Source organism: Microcaecilia unicolor, chromosome 3 (genome assembly GCF_901765095.1).
Source record: "Microcaecilia unicolor chromosome 3, aMicUni1.1, whole genome shotgun sequence".
NCBI classification, from domain to species: Eukaryota; Metazoa; Chordata; class Amphibia; order Gymnophiona; family Siphonopidae; genus Microcaecilia; species Microcaecilia unicolor.
This window is the reverse complement of record NC_044033.1, coordinates 229,816,752-229,832,452: the sequence shown is the minus strand read 5'-3', so window position 1 is coordinate 229,832,452 and position 15,701 is coordinate 229,816,752. Positions and strand designations below refer to the sequence as shown.

General features: G+C 47.0%; 1 long non-coding RNA gene across 1 annotated transcript in view; it reads right to left on the bottom strand.

The window, feature by feature from the left end:
* Positions 1-755: 755 nt before the first annotated feature.
* LOC115466356 overlaps positions 756-15,701 on the bottom strand; it is a 36,087-nt gene continuing 21,141 nt past the window's right edge. Inside the window, exon 4 of the long non-coding RNA XR_003941538.1 lies at positions 756-842. This is a non-coding gene — a long non-coding RNA (uncharacterized LOC115466356). The remainder of the gene's footprint in view (positions 843-15,701) is intronic.

Genomic DNA, 15,701 nt, shown 5'->3' with positions numbered 1-15,701 from the left:
CTCCAGCATCCACTATTGCCCCATTTTTTTTCTCCGCCCATCCATCCAGCATTGCCTATCTACTGTATCCCCCTTCAATAGTCCAGTCTCTCTCTTTCCCCCATCCCTCACTATGCAGCATTGACCAGTCTCTCATCTCCTTACACCATGATCACTCCATCTCTTTCTCTCCCTCTTCCAAATTACCCCACGATCGCTCCATCTTTTTCTCCCTCTCCCCAACTGCATGACTTGTTCACACCTCCTCTGGGCTGCTGCCTGCCTAAATCTATGGCAGCAACACCAAATAGGAACTGCCAGGTAAGAGCAAACAAAAAAATCCATGTGTGGGGCCAGAGCCCTGTGCATGCTGCTGCCAATCTCTCTCCTCCTCCCTTCCTGAAACAGTTGCATCAAAAAGAGGGAAGATGAGGAGGAAGGAGACACAGGTGCACCCAGGGCTCTGGCCCTCCACACGGGTTCACTTCATTTATGCTCACCTAGTCAGCAGACAGCGGCAGGGAATGGAAGGGAAAAGAAGCTGGTGGTTGCTACTTAGTGTTGCTGCCACAGACTTGGGCAGGAGAGCAAGTGGAGCAGGGAGGGTAAACTGGCGGTTGGGGCTGGGGAGGCTTTGCCTCCCCAAGCCTCTTATACGTGGCAACTGTTCTCTCCTCTCTCCTCCTGTAAATCTCCTGAGACACTGTTAGAATATGGGAATGGAGGGACAGATGGGGGAGAGACTTTACCTTTCTCATGGCTTCTTTTCTTCAAGAGGTAAATAATCACAACCAGTGAAACAAACAGGATTGGAAGGATGGCGAGACAGATCATCCAACAGAAGACAGGCTGGGAAAATATGCCTGAAAAAGAAATGAAACCAGGTGATATGAACTTTAAATAGAATATCACAATCCGTATTTGAGAATTCCTAATCTGAAAATGGAACCATACCAGAGGAATCAAATAAAGAAATGTTCACCTGGGAGAGACAGAAGAGATGGTAATAACCTTCTCTGCATCCGATTCTAGGAGGTGCTGCCAGTTTCATGATATTAGAGCTCAATCATATGAACACTCTATGTTACTGAAGCTTATTTTTTTGACTATGACTGACCTGCTATAGAAATTGATGATTCTCTCTCTTGGTTGATTACAGTGTTTCTAATATGACAGGTAATCTTGCCATACTGATTTGTTCTCATAAGTAGGGAAGTTTTGACGTTGAACAGACCATTCTGCCTTTGTAATTCTGTTTCAGATGTTGGTGTCAGATTCTGTCCAACTTCTTGTTTCCAGGTCACTTCAGGCTCTAGATACCATCCTGCAGATTTACACAGGATTGTAGGTGTCCCTGGCTGTTGAGGTTTCCTTTTTTTTTTTTTTTTCAATATATTTGTTATAGACAATTTCTTGGGTTAATGTTCAGGGCAAATTAAGCAGTATTGGCTACATATTATATTTTTGATTTTATAGTATACTACTTACAATGTTAACACAATATGTAATACAACATTTTAATAGACAGCGTTAGGTAAAAGCAAAAATGGAACATATAGATAGGTAAGAGAGTAAGAGGAGTTAGAAAATAAGGTGACATTTAAAGAAAGTTGCACATGAGGTCAGAGAGATAATTAAATGTTATCTGAACTACGGTAGGAGTGGATAAATGCATATGAACATAAAGATGAGATAAGAGTACATATCCAGTATTTTTTTATTTATTTTTATTTATTTGTTACATTTGTACCCCACATTTTCCCACCTATTTGCAGGCTCAATGAGGCTTACATAGTACCGTAATGGTGTTTGCCAATTCGGTTGATAACAAATACAGGTGATATTGTGGTCGAAAGAGGTATGTGTGTATTAAGCACCATGAGGATTGAAAGTAGTGAAGATTGTATATTGTCCAGTACTGTCATTGGTTAGGATGTGTTACTGGGTGTGGGGATTTACGGTGGATCGGTGGGGTAAGCCTTTTTGAAGAGGTTGGTTTTTAATGATTTCCTGAAGTTTAGATGGTCATGGATTGTTTTCACAGCTTTTGGAAGTCCATTCCATAGTTTTTTTTAGTTACATTTGTACCCCGCGCTTTCCCACTCATGGCAGGCTCAATGCGGCTTACATATACAGGTACTTATTTGTACCTGGGGCAATGGAGGGTTAAGTGACTTGCCCAGAGTCAACAAGGAGCTGTGCCTGAAGTGGGAATCGAACTCAGTTCCTCAGTTCCCCAGGAGCAGAGTCCACCACCCTAACCACTAGGCCACTCCTCCCATAGTTGTGTGCTTATGTAGGAGAAGCAGGATGCGTAAGTTGTTTTGTACTTAAGTCCTTTGCAATTTGGGTAATGTAGGTTTAGGTATGATCGTGCTGATCCGAATCTGTTTCTGGTTGGTAGATCTATGAGGTCTGTCATATATCCTGGGACTACTCCGTAGATAATTTTGTGGACCAAAGTGCAGATTTTGAAGATGATTCTTTCTTTGATTGGGAGCCAATGCAGCTTTCCTCGGAGAGGTTAGCACTGTCGAATCGTGTTTTACCAAATATCAGCCTGGCTGCTGTGTTTTGGGCGGTGTGGAGTTTTTTTGTGAGTTGTTCTTTGCATCCCGCATAGATTCCATTGCAGTAATCTGTATGGCTTAGGACCATTGATTGTACTAGGTTTCGGAAAATTTCTCTCGGGAAGAAATGTTTTAATCGTTTAAGTTTCCACATTGAATAGAACATTTTCTTTATTATGGAGTTTACTTGGCTCTCAAGGGTAAGGTTGCAGTCGATTGTGACTCAGAGTATTTTTAGGCTCTCTGAGATAGGGAGGGTTTGTCCTGGGGTGTTTATGGTTGTGGGTTTGTATTTGTTATATTGAGATGAGAGGATGAGGTAGTGTGTTTTTTCGGTGTTCAGTTTCAGTTGGAATAAGTTTGCCCTGGAGTCCAAGATGTTCAGGCCATCATTGATTTCATTGGTTATTTCTGTTGTCATGTCTGAAGTGAATGTAGATTGTAACGTCATCTGCATATATGAACGGGTTGAGGCCTCAATTGGATAGGGATCATCATTATGTTAAAGAGTATTGGTGATAATGGTAATCCTTGAGGTACTCCGCAGACTGCTTTCCATGGTGGTGATATGTTTGAGTTTGATTTTACTTGGTATAGGGCTCATTTTCAAAGCACTTAGCCTTCCAAAGTTCCATAGAAACTTATGGAACTTTGGAAGGCTAAGTGCTTTGAAAATATGCCTCATAGTAACATAGTAGATGACGGCAGAAAAAGACCCGCACGGTCCATCCAGTCTGCCCAACAAGATAAACTCACATGTGTATACCTTACCTTGATTTGTACCTGTCTTTTTCAGGGCACAGACCAAATAAGTCTGCCCAGCAGTATTCCCCGCCTCCCATCACCGGCTCTGGTACAGACCGTATAAGTCTGCCCTTGATTTGTACCTGTCTTTTTCAGGGCACAGACCGTATAAGTCTGCCCTTGATTTGTACCTTACCTTGATTTGTACCTGCCTTTTTCAGGGCACAGACCGTATAAGTCTGCCCAGCAGTATTCCCCGCCTCCCAACCACCAGACCCGCCTCCCATCACCGGCTCTGGTACAGACCGTATAAGTCTGCCATCCACTATCCTCGCCTCCCAACCACCAACCCCTCTTCCCCCCACCTGCTCCTCCACCCAATTTTGGCTAAGCTTCTGAGGATCTATTCCTTCTGCACAGGATTCCTTTATGTATATCCCACGCATGTTTGAATTCCGTTACCGTTTTCATCTCCACCACCTCCCTTGGGAGGGCATTCCAAGCATCCACCACCCTCTCTGTGAAAAAATACTTCCTGACATCTTTCCTAAGTCTGCCCCCCTTCAATCTCATTTCATGTCCTCTCGTTCTACCGCCTTCCCATCTCCGGAAAAGATTCGTTTGCGGATTAATACCTTTCAAATATTTGAATGTCTGTATCATATCACCCCTGTTCCTCCTTTCCTCCAGGCTATACATGTTCAGGTCGGCAAGTCTCTCTTCATACGTCTTGGAACGCATATCCCATACCATTCTCGTAGCTTTTCTTTGCACCGCTTCCATTTTTTTAACATCCTTCGCAAGGTACGGCCTCCAAAACTGAACACAATACTCCAGGTGGGGCCTTCTGGAGGTTAGAAAACCCTTGATCCAATTAAGTACATTTCCAACAATCCCAAAGTGGCCAAGGAGTTTTAATAGTATATTGTGATTTACCATGTCGAATACACTCGACATGCAGTGGTGTCGCGAGGGCAGCTGACACTCGGGGCGGGTCGCCGCTGTGCACCCCCCCGGGGTGCAGCGCGACGCACCCTCCCCCCTCCGTAGCGCAACCCCCCCGCCCGCGAGAACATACCTGGAAGGCGGTGAGGGGCGGGCGGGAGGACCAATCCACCGAGTGCACGCCGCTGGGGGGTGTCGGTGCCTTGCTGGTTCCTTGCTCTTTCTGCCCCGGAACAGGAAGTAACCTGTTCCGGGGCAGAGAGAGCAAGGAACCAGCGAGGTGCCGACACCCCCCAGCGGCGTGCACCCGGGGCGGACCGCCCCACCGCCCCCCCTTCCTACGCCACTGTCGACATGTGTCCCGTTTTGGTCTGTACGGTCGGATCTCGTGAGCCCTTGGGTCCCCGGTGGAGCGCTGGAGTCAGCAGTAGACCCCGGCCCTCCGAAGGACAGCCGAACAACCCCTAGTCTTCACCTGCGGCGACCACCTTTCCCCGGGAGTTGAGCCCCCATGTGCTGGCGCCCAACAGGACTTCCGGAACCATGGGATTGGCGGACTGTGGGCCGCAGATGATGCGGAGGCTTGGAGGACTGGGCAAGCGGCCGGCAAGGCAGAGTCAAGATACCAGCAGAGGTCAGGGCTGGCAGCAGGAAAGCAGAGTCAGGATACCAACAGAGATCAGGGCAGGCAGCAGGCAAAGCAGAGTCAGGATACCAGCAGAGGTCAGGGCAGGCAGCAGGCAAAGCAGAGTCAGGATACGAGCAGAGATCAGGGCAGGCAGCAGGCAAAGCAGAGTCAGGATTCCAGTAGAGGTCAGGGCAGGCTGCAGGCAAGCAGAGTCAGGATACTAGCAGAGGTCAAGTCAGGTCAGGCAGGAACGAAGTCAGGAAACACACTCGGAAGCTATCCTCGCTATATAGTAGAAGCTGAAGCACTGTCAGTGAGGAACACTGCTCCTTAAATAGCCCTCCCCATCAGGGAACTAAGAATCAACTGGTAGACGCACGAAGAAGCAGGACCCCCAGGATAGCGTCATCGGGGAAGAGGCTTCGGGATAGGTCCGCCGGCGGGCGAAGGTGGAGTCGTGCTGCAGCCGGCCAACCCGGTACCGCCAGGTATGGTCCAGATTCCTGGGCTCCGCATTCGGAAGAGAAGCCTGCCAGCAGTACTGGCGCCATCTTCCCCAGCCTCGTCTGGCAGGGAAATGGCCAGTGAACAGAAGCGGAGGCAGCACCGGCCACCCAGTGGCGCAGAACGAGAGCTCCAGAAGCCTGTGCTACTGCTCCCGGGAGCGGACCAGGCGGGAGCGGCGCTGCTCCAGTGTGGGACGCGACAGTATCCTCCCCGGAAGCCCCCCTCTTCTCCTCGATCTGGGCTTCGAAGGATGCTGGGAGTGGAATTCTTGTACCAACTCTGGAGCATGTATGTTGGTAGCTGGTTCCCACGAATTTTCCTCAGGACCGAAATGTTTCCAAGACAACAGGTAGAATAGCCTCCCCTTCTGCCACTTGGAATCCACAATCTCCTCTACCTCATACTCCGGGTCGGGTTCTGACTCCGGGATGTCCCGTCCTCTCTCCGGGGGATGCCACTTGGTCCTCAGAAATGGCTTTAACAACGAGACATGGAAAGCATTATGAACCCATAGGGTCCTTGGCAGGTGCAGGCGATAGGTAACAGCGCCTATTCGAGACTGGACAGTGAAGGGCCCAATGAACCGTAGTGCAAACTTTCGCGAAGGCAACTGGAGCCTTAAGTACTTCGTGTTGAGCCATACCTTCTGACCCGGCTGGAAGACCGGGGCCGTGCGGCATTGCTGGTCAGCAAAATGCTTGTACCTGGCGGCAGCTTGGTGGAGATGCTGCTGGACCTTCTTCCAGGTCTCCCGAATCTCTGCCAGGGTATGCTGGAGCTGGGGAATCGTGGAATTCGCAGGGACCAGCAGAGGGAGTCGCAGATGTCATCCATACACTATGAGGAAGGGTGACATCTTAGAGGCGGAGTGCAGACTATTGTTGTAGGCGAACTCCGCCCAGGGGAGCAGTAGAGACCAGTTGTCCTGTTGGTCATCGGTGAAGGCTCGTAGGAAGGCTTTAAGGGTTTGAATGATCCTCTCCACCATTCCGTTGGTCTGCGGGTGGTAGGCAGAGGAAAAATGGGTAGCTATTCCGAGGGCGGAACACAATGCCCTCCAGAACCTTGAGGTGAATTGTGACCCCCGGTCACTAACGATGCGAACTGGTAGCCCATGGAGACAGAAGATGTGTTGTATGAAATGGAAAGCCAGGGTTGCCGCTGATGGTAATGCCTTCACAGGAACAAAATGTGCAATTCGTGAAAACCGGTCTACCATCACCCAGATCACGGTATGTCCTTGAGAGCGCGGAAGGTCTGAGATGAAGTCCATCGAGAGCTCCTCCCAAGGATACGCAGGCACCGGCAATGGTTGTAGCTTACCCCACGGCCTTCCAGCAGCAGATTTGACCCGGGCGCAGGTGGGACACGAAGAGACAAAGTGGAACACATCCTGGGCCATCTGAGGCCACTGATACTGACAAGAGATCAGGTGCAAAGTCTTATGGAAGCCAAAATGCCCGCAAAGGCTACTACTATTTAGCATTTCTATAGCCCCAGTGCACCATCCGCCGCCGAGCACGCAGAGGTACAAATGTTGTCAAGTTGGTGGCTGCTGCAGGAATACGAGACACACAGGCGGGATTCAACATTGGATGGGGTTCCTCAGGATCCTCAGGGGTTTCAAAAGCCCGGGAGAGAGCATCCGCTTGAATGTTCTTCTCTGCTGGATGGAACACCAGCCGGAAATGGAACTGGGCGAAGAACAATGACCAATGGGCTTGGTGGGGATTCAGCCTCTTGGCATCCTGCAAGTACAACAAGTTTTTGTGATCAGTGATGACGGTAAACATGTGTTCCGCGCCCTCCAGCAAATACCTCAATTCCTGGAGCGCAAGTTTCAAGGCCAGAAGCTCTCGGTCCCCCACTGTATAATTCCGTTCCGCGGGGGTAAACTTCCTGGAGAAGAAGAAGCAAGGGAATCACTTACCGGTGGAGGCGACCTGTGAGAAGATGGCCCCTGCTCCCAGCGAGGAAGCATCCTCCTCCACGAAGAATGGTTTGCTGGTGTCGGGACTGCGGAGAATGGGAGCTGAGACAAATGCCCTCTTCAGGGTGGTAAAAGCCTCATGAGCTTCGGCTGGCCAATTTCGGGCATCAGCAGCTTTCCTGGTCAGCGCTGTCAAGGGCGCGGTGACCTGAGAGTAGTGTAGGATGAATTGACGATAATTTGCAAACCCCAGGAATTGCTGTAGCGCCTTGAGACCCTGGGGGTTCGGGCCAGTCCTAGATGGCCTGTAGTTTATCAGGATCCATCTGAAACCCCTCCGATGAAATGATGTACCCGAGAAAGGGTATAACCCGCTGATGGAAGGCGCATTTACTCAGTTTGGCTAATAGCCAGTGTTGTCTCAACCGGTGGAGCACCGTACGGATGTGGGTCACGTGCTCCTGGGGTGAGGTGGAGAAAATCAAGATGTCATCCAGGTAGACAATCACTGATGAGTATAACAGGTCCTGGAACACAAAGTTAATGAAATCTTGGAAAACCGAGGGGGCATTACACAGTCCAAAAGGCATCACCAAATACTCGAAATGCCCCTCGTGCGTGTTAAACGCGGTTTTCTACTCGTCCCCCTGGCGGATGCGGATCAAATTGTATGCTCCCCGCAGGTCTAGCTTGGTGAAGATTCTGGCCCCCTGGAGTCTATCAAAGAGTTCAGGGATCAGTGGCAGGGGGTACCGATTCTTCACTGTGATTGCGTTCAGACCTCAGTAGTCAATACATGGCCTGAGAGAACCGTCCTTCTTGCCTACAAAGAAGAATCCCGCTCCGGTGGGAGATGAGGACAGCCGAATGAACCCCTTCTGTAGGTTCTCCTGAATGTAGGCTTTCCTCCTGGTAGAGTGTGTACAGTCTGCCTCTAGGGGCATCTTGTCAGGGAGCAAGTTGATGGCACAATCAAAAGGCCGATGAGGAGGCAGGGTATCTGCTTCCACTGGGTTGAACACATCAGGAAAGTCCTGGTATTCCTGAGGTAATGCGGCTTTATATGGCTGAGGAGCCCTGAGGAGGGTCATAAGGATTAGGCGACGGGGGTCAGCATTTTCAGGCAAGCCGTAGATCAGCAATCACCCCAGCTACTAATCGTCCCGTGCACCCAGTCGATGATGGGAGAGTGAAGTCGCAACCAGGGGAGTCCTAGGACGAGTGGGTGAATGGACTGAGGTAAAATCAGTAGATGAATAATGGTGGCGTGATCTGAGTGATGGGCTGCGGAAGGACCGTGCCTTGGATAGACGTTACCTGTAGGAGAGGTTGGCATGGCCCCATCGGCTGTCCCAACTGCTTAAGGAGTTTGGCACTAATAAAATTTCCCCCCGCTCCGGAGTCCAACGAGGCCCTAGTGTGCACAACAACATCCTGCCACCGGAGGGTAACTGGAACGGTGATCAGATTATCGGGGAGGGGTGCGGAGTAACCCAAGACCATCCCCCTCACAGGGCCTTGGTGCCAGCGTTTCCCGGCCGAGTGGAGCAGGTCTGGATGAAGTGCCCAGCCTTTCCGCAATACAGGCATAACTTATCGCGTCGCCGGCGGGCCCTCTCCACCTCAGTCAGCTGTTGCTGCCCAATTACCATGGGTTCCTCAGAGGCTCTTGCCTGGGTGATGATAGCCGGCCTTGGGGATGGGGTTCTCCTGGCCCAGAAGCCGGATCTTGGAGGCGTCCGCTGCGCGGCCCGCTCCCGGGCTCTTTCCTGGAAGCGGGTATCCACACGGATGCACAGGGCGATCAAGGCGTCCAATGAGGCCGGAAGATCTCGTCCCGCAAGTTCGTCCTTGATCCGCCCCTGTAGACCCTGCCAGAAGATTGCAGAGAGGGCTTGCTGGTTCCAACGAACCTCGGTGGCCAGGGTTTGAAACCGGACTACATAAGTTCCCACAGACCCATCCCCTTGCTGAATCCACAGCAATTTGGCCGTGTTAGAGGATGGCCTCCCTGGAACATCAAATACCAGGCGGAACTGGCGAAGAAACTCTCCCAAATTGGAGAGGAGAGGATCTCCTTGTTCACACAGAGGCGATGCCCATGCCAAGGCAGGGCCTGTGAATAATGAGATAATATATGCAACCTTCACCCTCTCCGAGGGAAAGGCCCAGGGTTGCATATCAAAGTACATGAGACATTGATTTAAGAACCCCCGGCAACTCGCAAGGGTGCCATCGAACCGGGCAGGCTCGGGGAACTGGGGTCCTGAAAAGGCTCCCGCAGGCCTAGGGGCTGCGGGGGCAGGCTGGCGTTGGGCTTGGAACGTCGCCAGCTGGGAGCAGAAATCTCGAAGCACCCCTGACAGGTTATTTAACTGTTCTTGTTGCTGCTGAAGTACCTGCGCCAGATCCATCATCTCGGGCTGCTTCGGCGAGCTCATGGCTTCAGCTTACTGTCCCGTTTTGGTCTGTACGGTCAGATCTCGTGAGCCCTTGGGTCCCCGGTGGAGCGTTGGAGTCAGCGGTAGACCCCGGCCCTCCAAAGGACAGCCGAACAACCCCTAGTCTTCACCTGCGGCGACCACCTTTCCCCGGGAGTTGAGCCCCCAGGTGCTGGCGCCCAACAGGACTTCCGGAACCATGGGATTGGCGGACTGTGGGCCGCAGATGATGCGGAGGCTTGGAGGACTGGGCAAGCGGCCGGCAAGGCAGAGTCAAGATACCAGCAGAGGTCAGGGCTGGCAGCAGGTAAGCAGAGTCAGGATACTAGCAGAGATCAGGGCAGGCAGCAGGCAAAGCAGAGTCAGGATACCAGCAGAGGTCAGAGCAGGCAGCAGGCAAAGCAGAGTCAGGATACGAGCAGAGATCAGGGCAGGCAGCAGGCAAAGCAGAGTCAGGATACCAGTAGAGGTCAGGGCAGGCAGCAGGCAAGCAGAGTCAGGATACCAGCAAAGGTCAAGTCAGGTCAGGCAGGAACGAAGTCAGGAAACACACTCGGAAGCTATCCTTGCTACAAAGTAGAAGCTGAAGCAATGCCAGTGAGGAACGCCGCTCCTTATATAGCTCTCCCCATCAGGGAACTAAGAATCAGCTGGTAGACGCACGAAGACACAGGACCCCCAGGATAGCGTCATCGGGGAAGAGGCTTCGGGATAGGTCCGCCGGCGGGCGAAGGTGGAGTCGCGCTGCAGCTGGCCAACCCGGTACCGCCAGGTATGGTCCAGATTCCCGGGCTCCACACTCGGAAGAGAAGCCTGCCAGGAGCACTGGCGCCATCTTCCCCAGCCCCATCTGGCAGGGAAATGGCCGGCGAACAGAAGCAGAGGCAGCACCGGCCACCCAGCAGCGCGGAACGAGAGCTCCAGAGGCCTGCGCTACTGTTCCCGGGAGAGGACCAGGCGGGAGCGGCGCTGCTTCGGTGAGGGACGCGACAACATGTCGAATTGGAGGAGAAGTATGCTTTTACCTGTTGCTATTTCTTGCTTGAATTTTGCCAGGAGAGTGACTAGGACAGTTTCAGTCCTATGGTGAGGGCGGAATCCTGATTGTGAGTTATGTAGTATTGAGAACTTGTCCATGTATTCCGTAAGCTGTTTGGTCACCAAGCTTTCCATCAGTTTGACTACTAGTGGGATAAACACAACTGGGCGGTAGTTGGCGAGGTCGTTTGTGTTTTCTTAGTGTCTTTTGGTATTGGGGTGAGTAGGATGTTACCATTTTCCTCGGGGAAGAGATCTTGTCGTAGCATGAAGTTTAGGTGGGATGTGAGGTCTGCTATGAAGCGGCCAGGGGCAGATTTAAGTAGATGACTGGGATATATATCTAGTTTGCAGTGGGTGCTGGCAAACCTATGTGTTGCTTGTGTGACTGATTCAGTGGTGAGGAGGGTAAATGTTGACCAGATACGGTCAGCTGGGTATCCATCAGGGATTAGGTCCAGGTTGTTGAAGAAGATTTCGATGTCGGTGTTATGCTGAGGAAGTGTGTTGCATAATTTTTCGTTGAAGTAATTCGCAAGTTTGTCTGCAGGTGGGATGTCTGTGTTGGTTGCGGTGATAGGGGTGGTGTCTAGTAACTTATTTACAAGTTGGAATAGTTTCTTCAGATCTTTATAATCCGGTCCTATTTTAATTTTGTAGTAGGATCTTTTGGTTTGTCTTATTGCATATTTGTATTTTCTATGTATTTGTTTCCATGCATTGAGTGTGAGTTCATCTTTTGTTTTTTTCCATGCTCGTTCAAGTTTCCTGGATTGTGTTTTGAGTTTTTTTAAATTTGTCATTGAACCATGGTATCGAGTTTTGTCTTCTAGATATTCTTGTCTTTAGGGGTGCTATTTCGTTTAGTATGTTTCTGCATCTATCTTCCCAGTGATTGAGATAATGTATGGAATCCGTTTGTGTTGTCCATTCGTTGTCGTATATCAGTTGCCAGAATATGTGTGGGTCTATTTGCCCTCTCGTAGTGTAAGTTGTGTGTTCTGGTATATGGTTTAATCCCTTCTTCCACCAGCCTAGGGATAGGTTCAGTTTGTAGTGGTCGGTCCAAGGTGTTTCTGTCCATTTGATGTCGGTTATTAATAGGTTATGATCTGTGGACAATTTGTGTGATAAGAGGTTCAGTGGGTGTCCCTTGGTGTGGGTAGCTTGCATGTGAGGCCATTTGAGATCCCAGGATTGAAGGAAGTCTTTGCATTCACGTGCATTGATGGAGTTGGGGTCTTCTAGCTGAAGGTTTATGTCACCTAGTATTAGTGTAATAGAGTTGTTTACACAAGTGTTTTAGATTAAGTCCATGAAGATAGGCTGGCTTTTGTTCCAGTTACCGGGCGGTCTATAAAACAGGACGCAGTTCAGATGATCGATCAGGGATTTGATATGGATTCTGAATGAAGCAATTTCTAGTTGGGGTGTTATGGATTCGGCAGTAGTTTCAGTGATGAATTGGGTTTGGTGAATTAGTGCTATGCCTCCGCCTCTCATTTCCAATCTGGTTCGGTGAGTAATTTTGTAGCCTGGAGAGCATAGTTCAAGGATTATGGGGTCCTTTTGATCATGGATCCATGTTTCATTGATGAAGATAAGATCAAGGTTTTCTGAGCTGATCCAGTCTGATATTGTTGTTGTTTTGTTAACTACAGACCTAGCATTGATGAAGCCCACTTGGATATTTTGGTATGGGGCTATTAGGTTTGATGATATGTGGATTTTTTTAGTTGTCGTTCCTTGGGAGGTATGTGTTTGTTGTGATCTTTCCTTCCGTTTTGCTGGTGTTGTCCGTATTTAGATAGTCTTCCTTTATTTTGGTGGGTGTCAATTTGGTGGTGGAGTATTTGATCAGTCTTTGGTGATTTTGTAGGATGGGTATAATTTTATTTTCTGTAAGTAGGGTGGATAGTGTTAGGTGGGTCAGTGAAAGGGAGTAGATTAGGATTGTATTCATTTTGGTGTCTGCTTGGGATAGTTAGGTTACTTACAGTCAGATGATTGGGGGGTGATGTCCTAGGCACAGAGCTCTGTAGTTCTGGTTACCGTTCTGAAGTAGATGTTCAAAGGTATTGCCCCACAGCACAGGGGGTCAGAGGTTCTGAGAGCTGTTTTAATGGTTGGGTTGGTGATCTGAGGAGGGATGGTGAGTTGTAGCTTCGGATCTGTGTTAGTGGTGGTTGAGCTGGGTGGTAGAAGCTGGGAGAAGAGAATGGCTTTGGGCTGCGCCGCCGTGTTCCAGGTCTCGTGGATCCAGGTCTCGGGCTCGTCCGTCGCGCTGCTCTGCTTCACCGTGCTGCATCCACGGCCCGGGCCAACCCGGGTCATGCGGTGGGTCCGATCAGGTCCTTGGCTGCCTTTGCGACCTCGTTGGGAGGGCTTTTCGTGCCTCCATGGCTCCTTTCTTCAGGGCGGCTCAACGGCTTTTCATATGTTGTGTTGCTGTTTCAAATGTTGTAAAGACAGGCACTTTCCCATAATGCCTTTTTATGCTTAGAGCAGAGGCCAAAGGTGATTTTACAAAATCATAAGGAAATCTCCTACAGTTAATAAGGGATGACAGTGCAAGCTTGCTAGCTCTCCAGGCAGCCATAGTGAGTCTGAGAAGCAACTTCCCATAGTGATCTATATATTTAAAGCACCTGTCAAAAGTGAGCTTACCATGCAAACAAAAAAAAAATTACTAAACAGACTTGGAAAAATCCACAATTCCAGGAATAACATGTATAAAAGTCCAAACAAAAAAACAGCACCACGGGCCTTTAAAATGGAACAAAGTTCTTTAATGAATGAGCCTTGACCCGACACGGGCCGTGTTTCGGTGACTAGCACCTGCGTCAGGGGTCTACATAGAATACAAAACATAGAAATAATATATTTTTAAAAATTGTTAACATATAATGAATAAAACCAAGAATTAAAAATAATATCAAGAATTAAAAATAATATTTAGACTCATCAAGTATACATATATAAGCCTATATAAATACCTAAAGCATTTAATATTTTAACATTGCATTTAATAATTTAACATTCTCATATATTATTATATAGTAATTTGAAAATAAATGGATAATTAATCAAAACAAAAAAGGTAATGGTAACTCACCACAGTGATGACGTGGAAAACTTGGGGAATAACTCGAATATTTTCATCTACAATATTCCTTACTTTTGGACAAAAATTTTTCATATATTAATATATGTTTAAAATGCTTATTTTAATTATTAATAATATATTTTATAGAAAGGCCATATTATATAATACTGGCTATAACTGAATTTAAAAATAATTTTTTAAAAACATTTTAAAATATACAACAAATTTCAAACATTACACTGATAATATCATGAGCCTTCAAAAACATTCAAATCAGCACAGAATAAATAAATATATACATCTTCAAATATAAAAGCCAAAAATATAATATCTAGTGGCATTACTTGATCTTAATTTTGAAAAAACAGCATTTTGTCACTATATGTGCATATATATATACATATATACATATGCACATACATATATATGTATCTGTGCATATGTATATATACATATTATAGCATTAACAGGGCTTCTATTATCTTTTGGAGCTCTGGGTATATTTATTTGATTATCTGCCAATTGCAATTAATTATGTAAACTTTATTTGTAACTGCTATAATGGTATTTTAGGTAATGACAAAATACCTTAAAAATTTGCATTTATTTTGTTATCTGCCAGTCACAATTAATTATACAAATGGCATCTTGAATAGTGGCAAAGGATTAACAGGGCTTTAATTCACATATATATGTTTCTCACATCAGCATTCATCTAATAAAATGTCTTCAATATATCTTTTTAAAACATAGCAAAGATGATTTTCATAAACAATAAAATACTGACTTTCATTTTAACTCAAGTGTCAAAAGAAAAAAATCTGTATACCTCAAACTGTATTGCCAAACAGAAGGGTTTCAATGAGTATAACAAACCATAATGCCACAGACATTACCAAAAAGATTGTGCAATTGATAAAAGTTGTTAAATCATAAGGCAGCAAATACTATAGTGCCTAACTTAGAAACTTCCTACAATTTATTGTCATGACAAAAATACCATTATAGCAGTTACAAATAAAGTTTACATAATTAATTGCAATTGGCAGATAATCAAATAAATATACCCAGAGCTCCAAAAGATAATAGAAGCCCTGTTAATGCTTGTAGATGAAAATATTCGAGTTATTCCCCAAGTTTTCCACGTCATCACTGTGGTGAGTTACCATTACCTTTTTTGTTTTGATTAATTATCCATTTATTTTCAAATTACTATATAATAATATATGAGAATGTTAAATTATTAAATGCAATGTTAAAATATTAAATGCTTTAGGTATTTATATAGGCTTATATATGTATACTTGATGAGTCTAAATATTATTTTTAATTCTTGATATTATTTTTAATTCTTGGTTTTATTCATTATATGTTAACAATTTTTAAAAATATATTATTTCTATGTTTTGTATTCTATGTAGACCCCTGACGCAGGTGCTAGTCACCGAAACACGGCCCGTGTCGGGTCAAGGCTCATTCATTAAAGAACTTTGTTCCATTTTAAAGGCCCGTGGTGCTGTTTTTTTGTTTGGACTTTAGTTTGTACTTTGTTCCCTCTCTTTTGTTATACCCAAGGAATAACATGTATAGAATGTTTGTTCGTTTGGGAAGCTTGCCAGGTGCCCTTGGCCTGGATTGGCCGCTGTCGTGGACAGGATGCTGGGCTCGATGGACCCTTGGTCTTTTCCCAGTGTGGCATTACTTATAATCTATTCAGGAAAGACTAAGGGAGGACGAGTGATCTTAAAAGTGTGTTAAAGGATTATTAAAGATACGATTAAAGCAACAGAATTGCATGTTTTATGGGGTAAGG